The 12,711-nt window shown below is 33.8% G+C and overlaps 1 long non-coding RNA gene across 1 annotated transcript; it reads left to right on the top strand.

The window, feature by feature from the left end:
- Positions 1 to 299: 299 nt before the first annotated feature.
- On the top strand, positions 300 to 11,896 carry LOC127115510 (uncharacterized). The gene is made up of 2 exons (XR_007800754.1): positions 300 to 568; positions 11,643 to 11,896. It is a non-coding gene; the product is annotated as an uncharacterized LOC127115510 (long non-coding RNA).
- The last annotated feature ends 815 nt before the right edge of the window (positions 11,897 to 12,711 follow it).

Genomic DNA, 12,711 nt, shown 5'->3' with positions numbered 1-12,711 from the left:
TTTTAATGTAAAATAAAAATTTTTGGGTGTCAAGTAGTAGTACTTACTTACTGTATAACTTTATAAAGTTTTGGTAAAGGGGAGATGAGAATAAAACAGTGATATTCATCTTGTTGGAAAAAGAAGAAGACAGAGAAAAAGACAAAAGAAAATGATGATTGAGTGCACGTGTGATAGGTCGTGTCCACGTGCATCTGTTTGTATTCACCTAATTCATAGATTTGTCGCTTATTAATGCTCTTATCTGTGTGAGCGTGCATGCATTTCTTTACCCTTTTTTCTCCTTTCCTTTCTGTCTTTTTCTATAACAATGACATCTCTTTTTATTCTCCAACAAATCTATTCTATCTTCACAGTGTACAATTACTCACTACTGTATCTACCATCTTATTTTACTAACTACACCAACCATCAACCATGCATTAAGGCTTTTACTACAGTATTTATGAACACGATGATGTTGCAGTGAAAATTTATGACTACGACTATCACTGACCCCAACAAGAATCGTCAAGACCAGCCCCAACCACGTAAATCTCTGCTTATGTCATACTATGCTCTTTTCGAGGTAAATTAATTACTACTCTGTCGCTAAACTTTACTTCTTCATGGAACTACTTTCTAGACTCGGTTTTAAATCCGAGTTGAACTTTAGTACCAGTACAAAATTTGTAAGATAGTGTTTGTTTCTTCATGCGGATTTATGATTATATGGTTTAGATTACTCTTCCGTTTTAAAATAGATTTCCCTTTAAAGTTTTGGCACACAGGTTAAGGATTAAGGAATGTAATAATATTGTTTTTTTGGTATTTACGTGTTAAAGAACATTTGAATCAAATCGAAATTTAAATTAAACCATGATATTTAGTTCGAGTATTTTATAGTTTGAGAAAAGTTCGAATCAAACCAATGAAATTCGATGTTAATTAAATCGGATAACAGATTCAAAAATTCTATCAACATGTTCATCCATCCGAATCAATCATAATTAACGTATATCATTATAATCATAGAAACTAGAATAAGGTATTCAACTTCAAGAAGAAGAAAAAAATGTCATTTGTGATATTCACAACCAATATAGAAAACTAAAAAATTTAAGAATTTTACATTATTTTGGAAAATTAGTTGATGTAGATTAGATATTGTTTAAGAATATTTTTATACACATATGGATCTGATCAAACCAACCTAAATTAACCCTTTGTTTATTGGTTTGGTTCGGTTTGGACTTTATCACAAAAATGTATAAATCAAATCCAAACCAAATCATATATTTTTTTTATCGGTTTGAACATCGCATTCTCCCAAAATCGAATCAAATTGGCCGCGAACACCCCTTATTGTAAGATATTATACTTTTATTAAATTAACCTTATAAATATGTTAAAAGCAGTGCACAAAGTAATAATTAAATGACAAAATTAAAAAAATAGGAATCATTTCTACATTAAAAAGTGAGAATGACATTCATTTTAAAATATTTTTTTACTAAAACGACGAAAGACTTTTATGATTATCATTTTAACACTTAAGCTAATACATGAATATCAAAATATAGTGAATTATGAATAGAATCATATCTTTTTTGTGTTTATGCGTTGGTTATAACTAGGGGTGACAAAACCCAATCCATTGGGCATACCCGTTTTGCCAACACTTAAGTGTGGGACGGGTCAAGAGTTTAGTTTGTCACCCTCTAATATGTTTGTCCTGTCCCGCCCTGCTCCGATTTTTGCAAGCATTTACGGGCATGAACTTTAACATAATTTTATGCATTTTAGGCCTAAAAGGTGTAGTGCCCGCGGGCCTGTACGTTTGTCGGGGCCAGGTTAAGGTTTTTGGTCCACACCCTTAACTATGTCTGTCCCGCTCGCCCTATTTTTTACGGGCTTTTGCGGAGAGGGCCTTAATGGGACGGGCATACCCATTTTTCACCCCTAGTTATACTTTATATTCAATGAGCAATCATTGGGCCTGTGACATATTGGACTTGTGATCAGCCCATAACAGTTGCCTTCGATGGTTGTTATAGTGTGATGTACGAAAAGTCTTTCAAGGAATTGAGTCGGGTACGTTTAGTTGGGATCTTGTATTGAGAAGTGGAAGAGATATGGAACAACTGCATTAAATGCTAGTAATATCATTCAGACGTTTTGCAGGTTCTCTTTCATATGTGGTCCTAGGTTTTTAGGTTAGGGTGTGACATTTTCTTCTAGAGTGCTCAAGTGCACTCATGTTTTGTTATATTTTTGAGGTGATAACCGCTAATTTTCTTGTCTTGTCTTTTTTTTTCATTCTGCAACATTGATTCACCTACCTTGTTTCCTTATATAAATGTTATCTCGACCTTTCAAACAACTTTTATTTCCTCTCATTACTAAAGCTAATATTTCTCTACAAACCTTTTATCCATAAGCTTCAGTGACTCCTAATCTTGCCATCTTTTCTTTTTGTTTCGGATCCATTGTTCTCGATTCATCCTTGTTCTCAAGTTTCTCTTGTTCTTAATTGTTCCTTCACTTAGCTTCTTACGGAGGTATCATTTCTAACCCCTTTTCCCTTACATTTGTTGCTTAGCTTTCTTATACTCATTATGGTGAACATAGAAAATATTCTTAAGAATGTAATGAATGACCTTCATAGACGAGAGTTTCCATTATCAGCAATATATGAGAATCTAGATGTTCCAGACGTCGTTCCCATAAAACTTAACCATTCAAACACCAATTTTACTGTACTTAGTGATAGTTCTAGATCTGGAGGAGATTTGATAGAGAGTGGTGAAGGAACCTTCAATGCTTCTATTAAGGGAAGTACTAAAGACTCTTCCGATGAAAATAATATGGGGAACTCCAACAATTTTAATTTTAGGGAGGTGGTTTCCTGTCTTGCTTCCTTCACCAGGTCTTATACAGATCTAGATGTTGCTATAACGGCTCGAGATGAGCAATGAGCTTGCTTTTTTACAAGTGTTTTTAGGGAGGCACATGGTGGGTCCCCTAGCGATATAGAGATTAGGGATCATCTTATTTTAAGGAGTAGTAGTGTACTTTCTAACCAACATTACCTTTTTTATGACAGTCGAGAAGAAATGGTTAAACAAAGACGCGTAAACAAAGAATGGATTATGGAAAAATGTTTCTGAAGAACAGATTCTGGGAAACAAGAATGAACCTGTCAGAACAAGATTAACATTCAAAGTCTCTGAAGAAGCACTTTTGAGACTAGTATCTCTGATAGAGCCAACATCCTGTAAATAAGCTCTTCAAGACAAAGAATGGATTATGGAAATGAAAGAATAACTTGATCAATTTGCCAAGAATGATGTTCGGGATCTTTTACCAAGACCAAAGGGAACCCATGTGATTGGAACCAAATAGGTTTACAAAAACAAACTAAATGAAAAGGGTGAAGTGGTCAGAAACAAAGCACAGTTTGTGGCACAAGGTTATAGTCAACAGGAAGGCATTGACTACAATGAAATCGTTGCCTTAGTCGCAAGGTTAGAATCTATTCGTATCCTTGTATCTTTTGCTGTAAATTATTCCATTAAGTTATATCAGATGGATATCAAAAACGCATTTCTGAATGGTTATATTTCCGAAGAAGTGTATGTTCATCAGCCTCCTGGCTTTGAAAACTCAAAACTTCCAGAACATATTTTTAAACTGAAAAAAACACTTTATGGTCTGAAACAAGCTCCCAGAGCTTGGTATGAAAGACTTAGTTCATTCTTTCTGGAGAATGATTCTATCAGAGGCAAAGTGGACTCCACTCTCTTCTGTAAAAACATCAGAAATAATCTTATGATCTTTCAGATATACGTTGATGACATAATATTTGGTTCTGCTAACCCCTCTACTTGTCAAGAATTTTCTAAGTTAATGCAGGCAAAATTTGAGATGAGTCTGATGCAAGAACTAAAGTTCTTTCTGGGGATTCAAATCAACCAAACTTCAGAATCCACATACATATATCAACGCAAATACATAAAAGATATTATGAAGAAATTCAATATGTCAGAAAGCAAACCAGTCAAGACTCCAATGCATCCTACTTGCATTCTAGAGAAAGAAGAGGTAAGTCAAAAGGTTTGTCAGAAACTCTACCCTGGTATGATAGGTTCTCTCCTCTATCTAACTATTACGGATCCAGATATATTATTCAGCGTATGTCTTTGTGCTAGATTTCAGTAAGATCCAAGGGAATCTCACGTAACTGCTGTTAAGAGAATCCTCAGGTATCTGAAAGGAACATCTAACCTTGGCCTGATGTATAAGAAAACATCAGAGTATAGGCTTTCTGGGTACTATGATGAAGATTACGCTGGAGACAGGATGGAACGCAAAAGCACATATGGGAACTGTCAGTTTCTGGGAAAAAATCTCATCTCATGGGCAGGCAAAAGACAATCAACCATTGCACTGTACACTGCAGAAGCATAGTACATTTTAGCTTCACTATGCAGTATTCAGATGCTCTGGATGAAGAATCAGCTTGAGGACTTTCAAATTTATGAGAGTAACATCCCTATCTTTTGTGATAATATTGCTTCTATATGTTTAAGTAAGAATCCAATTTTACATTCCAGAGTGAAGCACATAGAAATTAAACATCATTTTATTAGAGACTATGTTCAGAAAGGGATAATTATTTTAAAAATTCATAGATACAAACCATCAATGGGATGATATCTTTACAAAATCCTTAGCTGAAGACAAATTTCTTTTCATTATGAAAAACTTAAATATTGTAGATTGCCCAAAATGAATTTGAACATGTGCTTCTCCTCTCTAATGTTAAACTAGAATCTGACGTAAACATATGTTGTCATCTGATTCTGGTTTTGATACTTCTATAAGTTAGAAGACATCTGGATCAGAAACCTTCTAAGTCAGAAACCTTTTGGTATTCTTGACTCTAGAAACATCAACATGTGGTCTCCCCAACGTATGGCCTTGGATCTTCTAGACAACTGTCTAGCTCAAAACTCAAGAGTCAAACTATTGAGATCCCCTCAAGCAGTGTGCATATTTTTGAGATTAGGCAACCATCATTACCTGCATTTAGTTCTCCCCACGCTTGTCAACTCAAATTGTAGCAATCATAATTATTTTTGTCCCCTCTTTAACCTAACAATGTCGTTTTGCATGCGTTTTTGAACTTGTATATATATTACCATGATTCCCATATTCACACTTTTCACTCTCACAACTTACATAAATCCTTGCTTTCAAATTCCCTGCAACTTCAACCTATTTGCAACTTCATCTCCTTCAACAAACAACAACATGAATCCTCAACAACAAGTGTTCAAATACTCACAAGAAATAAATGTTGTTGAGCAAAATATTGAAGCTCCACAACAAGTTATAACCCAAACTACTAAGCCTTTAACAACCATATATCAAGAACCTCATGTTCTTGATCGTCCTCCTCACATCAATCTTGCCACACCATTTGAAAAACTGGAAGTACTATGTGAACTTTTGGTTGATTTTGATAACCTCAAGAAAAATGGCATAAATTTAACTGAAGAGCTGGAAAATCAAGGGTGGAAAAACTACTTTAAACGTCTCTATGGACCCGTTTACATCTTCCTGGTGAAGGAATTCTGAAGATTCACCGTGTCTTATGTCCTGGGCATCAAGACAATGATCACAGAGAAATCAATTGCCAAGCTTCTGGACATGGAAAAAGCTAGGGGAAGAAGGATATACAACATTAACCCTAGGGAAAAGTACATGTCCCGGGAAATTATCCCTACTATTTTCTCTCAGAACCCAGAAGGGAGAACCTCAAAGAACAAAGAACTTCACCAAAATCTGAGAGTTTGGTTGAAGAACATTATGGGAACAATCCATCATCGTCCCGCTTCCAGCTCCTCTAACTACATCAACACGAACCAGAATTGCACTATGTACTATCTGCACAAAGGGCTGAAGCTGAATCTTCTCTCCCTCCTCTTCAAGTATCTGAGGGATTCCGTCAAAGACACTAGAAATAACATGAAGCCCAAAAATTACATACCTCTAGGAAGATTAATTTTTGACGTGCTGATTGAGAGTGGTCTGGTGGACCATCTCATATCTCCGAATATGATGAAATATGTTACTATGGACGTGGGGAAGCCTCTGAACGCGAAGAATATAAGGAGCATGGGCATAATAGACAAGGTCATAGTCAAACCCACAAAGGACACCTCCTAGGAAGCTCTGAAGGATCACAAGGAGTTATCAGATGGTATGTACCTCTTCTCTAAGATCGATCCCCCAGAGGTCATCGTCTGCTACCTTTAGGATCTGGAAGCTCAAGGAATTGACATTTCTAGCTTCGATCTTAAAGATTTTCGATGCCCAAGATAAATAATATTTTTTTCCATTTTGTAATTGGTGGTGGCATGTACCAAAGTCACATATCTGACATGCTTTGTGTCTCTTGACGTTGTACCCAGAAAAATTACCGTATGCAGGAAAGTCATTGATTATGAAAAATAACATGGTACACAATTTAAAGTTTTCTCATGTATACGCCTCATCAATATCAATGCATTCCTCCCATAAAAGTATTAAATCTTAAATCAATGGTGTTAAATAAACATCTATGTCATTTCCTGGTTGTTTTGGACCAAGAACCATCATTGATAACATCATATATTTAAGCTTCATGTACAACCATGGAGATAGGTTATAAATTATGATAAGAATAGGCAATAACGTATGGCTAGTATTCAAATTACCAAAAAGGGTTCGTTCTAACAGTGGAAAGTCCAAGCCTAAGGTCCCTCAGTTCAAGGGAAAATCTGGAAACAGGGAATCAATTTTCTTCAATTGTAATGAATCAGCTACATGGCGAATGTTCCCATTAACACTCTTTCATCTGTGTTCCATCTAGTATTCTTTCCTTTATTTACCTTAGTAACAATATCTTGAACCTTTGAATTATCAGTAGGTACCACATCACCTTGGAAGGAACACCCTTTCTAGTTATACTGTCATTGTCTTCAACATTATTTTTCTTCTGCTTATAGCATGACTCCCCACATCTCGGGCACTCCTTCAAGTTTTCATACTATTTCCTGTATAATATGCAATCATTACGACATGCATGTATTTTTTCATAGTCAAACCCATTGGACACAATATCTTTTTGGTCTTATAACTACGATTCAACAACATGTTACCTTCTGGAAGCATTTCTTTCAACAATTCAAGAAATTCAGTGAAACTTATATTCGTCCACCCACCTCTTGCCTTAAGATTAATTAGTCTTAACACATTTGACAATCTTATAAAACTTTCACATCCCAGATACAATGGCTCTTCCATGTCTATTTGCAAAGTATCTACCATAATAGCTTTCTTGAAAGCATCTACTATAATATCACAAATCATGTCTTCTAGAGTATCATTCATAAATTCATCATCATCTTCAACTATATGTGACAAAGGTCTTTTTTGTCACTTCCCCATGCCATAACCATCTCGTGTAATTTTGAATAATTCCATCATAACCTAAATGATTGAATATAACAACACTTGGATGTTTTTGTGTATTTCCACAAATTTTACAAGGACACCAAAAAATCCCATTATCGTCAAGAAGGTTTTTTTCCTCGTGAATTCAAGAAAGTGAGTACTCCATTCTCATGCTCTTTACTTAATCTACTGGATTTCATCCAACTATGATCCGTAATCACATTCAACTTCTGAAAATAAAATAAGAATAGTACACAACCAACAAAAATGAATCGTATAAGTCTCAAAAACCATAAACACAACAACAATAACGAGGCAACAACATCAACGACGACCATAATGCCAATAACAACAACAACGAAAATGACAGAAACAACAACAACAACAACAATAGTGGATAATTTGTACATACCAGAAATGTGATGAGACACAAAGAAAAGTGTTGGTTTGTGGTTTGATCTTCCTTCCTCCTTAGAGAATAATGGTGTTTCAATTTCGTTCGCTGGAGAAGAATAGTGTTTCAGTATCGTTCGCTAGCTAGAACGCAAAAAGTGAATGAGACTTAACATTAACATTAAAACTAAAGGAATACAAAATTGTTTAGAGAGTTTTTATCTCGGTTTTCTTAAAAACCGAGGGAACATGTCTGACATAAAAACTATAAAAATTAAAGGCGCCTTTTTGTAAGTGATTGTGCTGGTCGTTTATATTTTTAAGAGTGTGATACTCTTAAGAGATTGAGTTTGGTTCTTGAGATAAACATGTTATAAAATATTTGAATTTGAGTTCTTAAGCTTTGCCCGAAAAAAATTTATTTTTGTTATTGAGATAAGCCATAAGTATCTAAACGGTTCATTAGCTTATCCTGGGGTAAAAGCTTTAATTGATTGGGGATAAGCCTGTAAAAATATATAGGTCATATTGTCTCAAAGTCCGTGGGCATATCCTTGAAAATCTCAAAAGTTTATAGTCATAACTCTCTAGAAGGCCTCTTGGGGACGAGGCAACAACATCAACGACGACCATAATACCAACAACAACAACAACAAAGATGACAGAAATAACAATAACAACAACAACAACAAACAATCACAACAATAATGGATAATTTGTACATACCAGAAATGTGATGAGACTAAAAGAAAAGTGTTGGTTTGAGGTTTGAGATTCCTTCCTCCTTGGAGAATAATGGTGTTTCAATTTTGTTCGCTGGAGAAGAATAATGTTTCAGTATCGTTCGCTAGCTAGGACACAAAAAGTGAATGAGACTTAACATTAACATTAAAACTAAAGGAATACAAATTTTTTTAGAGAGTTTTTATCTCGGCTTTCTTAAAAATCGAGGGAACATGTCCGACATAAAAACTATAAAAATTAAAGGCGCCTTTTTGTAAGTGATTATGCTGGTCATTTATATTTTTAAGAGTGTGATACTCCTAAGAGATTGAGTTTGGTTCTTGAGATAAACATGTCATAAAATATTTGAATTTGAGTTCTTAAGCTTTGCCGGAAAAAGCTTTATTCTTGTTATTGAGATAAGCCATAAGTATCTAAACGGTTCATTAGCTTATCCTGGGGTAAAAGCTGTCATTGGTTGGGGATAAGCCTGTCTAAATCTATAGGTCATATTGTCTCAAAGTTCGTGGTCATATCCTTGAAAACCTCAAAAGTTTATAGTCATAACTCTCTAGAAGGCCTCTTGGGGATGAGACTAGGCCAACGTTCGACCATACCTGTATAAATCTCCGGGGCAATATTTCTAACCCTATCCTTTTACTTTCCGCAATTTACTTTTAGGACTATATATCTACTACAAATTACTCACTTGAAATTACTAACACGGTGTTAGTCGAGAAAGGTTTAAAATTAATCACAAATTTTAAATATCACAATTCACACTCTCTTGTGCTTGAAGTCACTTGTTCAACATGGACCATAATGCTTTCAAGCCAAAGGGTGGAATAAACCATTATTACTGTAAGAATAACTTATGACACATATATAACATACCATATATGATTCTCATGAAAGTCCGTTCCAGTTTAAATATTACTCCTAATATTTATACCTACCTAAAGACTTGATATATCATATCCTTGACTTGTGAGATATGGTCATCATTATATGAATTGTTATTGTCCAATTTGCATGTAAGGCTTGACTATGGATACTTTAAGAGTGACATCCTTATATTTAATGGTGTCACGCGTTTAAGTCACACTTAATTCTCCATTAAATAGATCAAACATTCCAAGGACTTTATTACTTTTAAAACAAACATAATAAATAAAAGTCTTTTTATTATTAATAATTAACATGATATAAATTTTAAATTCAATCATAAAACCATTGAAATATACGGCTTACACCAATAATCTACTTATATCACTAGAGTCAATCAAACATATAACTAATACCCATAAATCTAGTATGCCCATCATGCTTCTATTGAGTAAACAACTTTGTGAATGAGTTAGAACATTGTCAAGTATTGGTACTTTTAATATCTTGACATATTCTCCTTAATGAAGTCATAACACCTAAGTATGTGTTTGGACTGCTGGTGAAATCTAGGCTCTTTAGATTACAGAATGGTGACATTTATTTACTATAATATAGATCAATTGGAACCATAATGCTAGGAGTTGTACCAAGTTTAGTAATAAACTTCTTGATCCAAACAAATTTTTGGTACATTTGAAATGAAAATAAACTAACCTCTACGGTAGAATTAACAAACGGTTTCTGCTTTGATCTCTCCCAACTCATAGGGCCACCATTTAGCCAAAACACATAATCAAATTGCGATTGGGAGTCATCCTTATGTTCGAAATCTAGCATCAATGTAACATGTTATACCAAACTCTTTATAACCTCCATATACCAATAATGCATCCTTATTTCTTCTCAAGTACATAAGGATATTCTTGACAACAACCCAATGAATACCACTGAGATCACATGAGTACCTTCTCGTTGTATTCAAAGCATACGAGATATCTGGTTGAACGCACAATATGACATACATGGCAGATCCAATTGCAGTTGCATATGGAATCTTATTCATGCAATACATTTCTTCTTTTGTTGCAGTGGATTTTTCTTTTAACAGACACACACCATGTGACGTAGTCATGAAAAATTTAATGGAATCGTGCATATTAAATCATCTCAATCTTTTGCCAGTGTATGTACTCTAACTTAGGGCAAACAAACTTTGAGATATAACTATATAGATGCTTATTCCTAATATAATTGTAGATTCACCTAAATCTTTCATAGAAAATAAATTTTCCAACCAAGTTTTAACTTATTGCAAGGTAGGGATGCCACTTCTGATGAGTAAGATGTCATCCACATATAACACCAAAATTATTGTTATGCTCTCATAAAATTTCTTGTAAACACAATGTTCATATTCATTTTTAATGAATCCAAATTACCTTGCATTTTCATCAAAATAAAGTTTTCAACTTTTAAAAGTTTGCTTCAATCCATAGATTAATCACTAAAACTTTCATATATTTTGGCTTAAATGCACTTTTGGTCCCCCTAGTTTGAACGTTTTAAATAATCGATCCTCTTATTATAAAACCGGCTATTTTGATCCCTCAATTTTGATGCTCTTTAGATTTTTGTGGCCCCATCTACTTTTGTATAAGTGGTCATGATGATTAGGATTTAAAAATTATTTTTAATTACGTCGAATCACTGACTAGGATAATCTATTTTTAATGATGATTAGGATAATTTATTATTTAATATTTTTACATAATTAATTAATAATTATAATTAAATCTTTTTAAAAATTAGTTAATTAAAATTTTGAAAAGTATTTTGCACCTTAAACCCATCTCATTTCAGCACTAACCCCAATATTATATTTGTAAGTAGTACTATTAATGAGATAAATAAACACTGCCTTTGTTAAAAAATCAACATGAACCTTTAATGAGAAGACTACTTATTTGATCTTGTTTCTACCTATAACTTTGCTACTTTGCTACAATTGTAAGATTACATCATCTTGAGAATTTAGCTATGCCTATGAGCCTTCCATAGGTTGAGAACACATAGATATATTATGCAAATTTCAAGCAGTCACTAAAACCATCTCATGAACACAATATAATATCTCCCATCTTCTTCTTGTCCATTAGGAATATAATGCCGCTGCTGAAAATTCTCCAACCACTGCAAGTTTGAGTCGCAATAGTGATATGATGTCTTCTCTTGATGCTTTAGAAGTTATCACTCAAACTGGAGTTAATATTATATGTATATATATCCTTTTGATTACCATGTGGCACTACTGAAGCATGTTCTTCTATAACACTGTACCCACCATGATAACGTAAAAGTAACTTGTGGAAAATGACTCAATTAGCTTTAATATAACTATTCCTAAAATCTACCCATGCATGTATATTTTTAATTGTACATGTTTCTGGTCTATTCGTTATGATTGAAAAATCTGTCTTAATATACGTTGAACTTGTCTAGTCCATTCTAATGAAAATAAAGAGTTGTTCAAAGTTTATAGACAGTGTATGCATTTATAACTGGTGTAAATGTTTGTTGATATTGTTTTGAAGCATTAAATTCTCATGATAATATAATCTTGCAATTGTAGCAAAGTTATATAAAAAAACAAGGTTTTTAGTGCAGTGTGAGTTTTATTTTTCATTAAAGTTCCACCTTATTTTTTAATAAATGTAATTAATCTTTATATATCTCGTTAATAGTATAACTTACAAACATGAATATTGAGTTAGTGTTGAAATGAGATGAATATAAGACCAAAAATACTTTTTAAAATTTTAATAACTAATTTCTCAACATGACTTCTCTAGATTGACTGAGTCCTGAAGTGGCTTGCCTTTTTGCTCAACGGAGTCTTCCGGTGTTTTCCCCTTTGTTTGATCAAACTTCCCATTATGCAAGCCTTCTTAAGGTCAAATGCTTATTCGCAAGTAAAAATGCTCATTTTGAAAATGATAATTGTAATGTGATGCTTATGACAATTCTGAAATCCAAGCATGTTCACTAAGATTATGACATATAATGAATGACAAGCACATTTTTAGGAGTCAGCTTTGACGTGATCCTACTGCAGTATGCTTTCGAAATAAACTTTGCTTCAATTAGGTCTTTTGAGGGTTGTAATATGGTCTGGTTCACGATTTAAAAAAGGATATAAGGCTCAAAGCCTAGTCTAACCCACTCATT

The sequence above is a fragment of the Lathyrus oleraceus genome, chromosome 1 (assembly GCF_024323335.1).
Source record: "Lathyrus oleraceus cultivar Zhongwan6 chromosome 1, CAAS_Psat_ZW6_1.0, whole genome shotgun sequence".
Lineage (NCBI taxonomy): Eukaryota > Viridiplantae > Streptophyta > Magnoliopsida > Fabales > Fabaceae > Lathyrus > Lathyrus oleraceus.
This window is presented reverse-complemented; position numbering and strand designations above follow the sequence as displayed.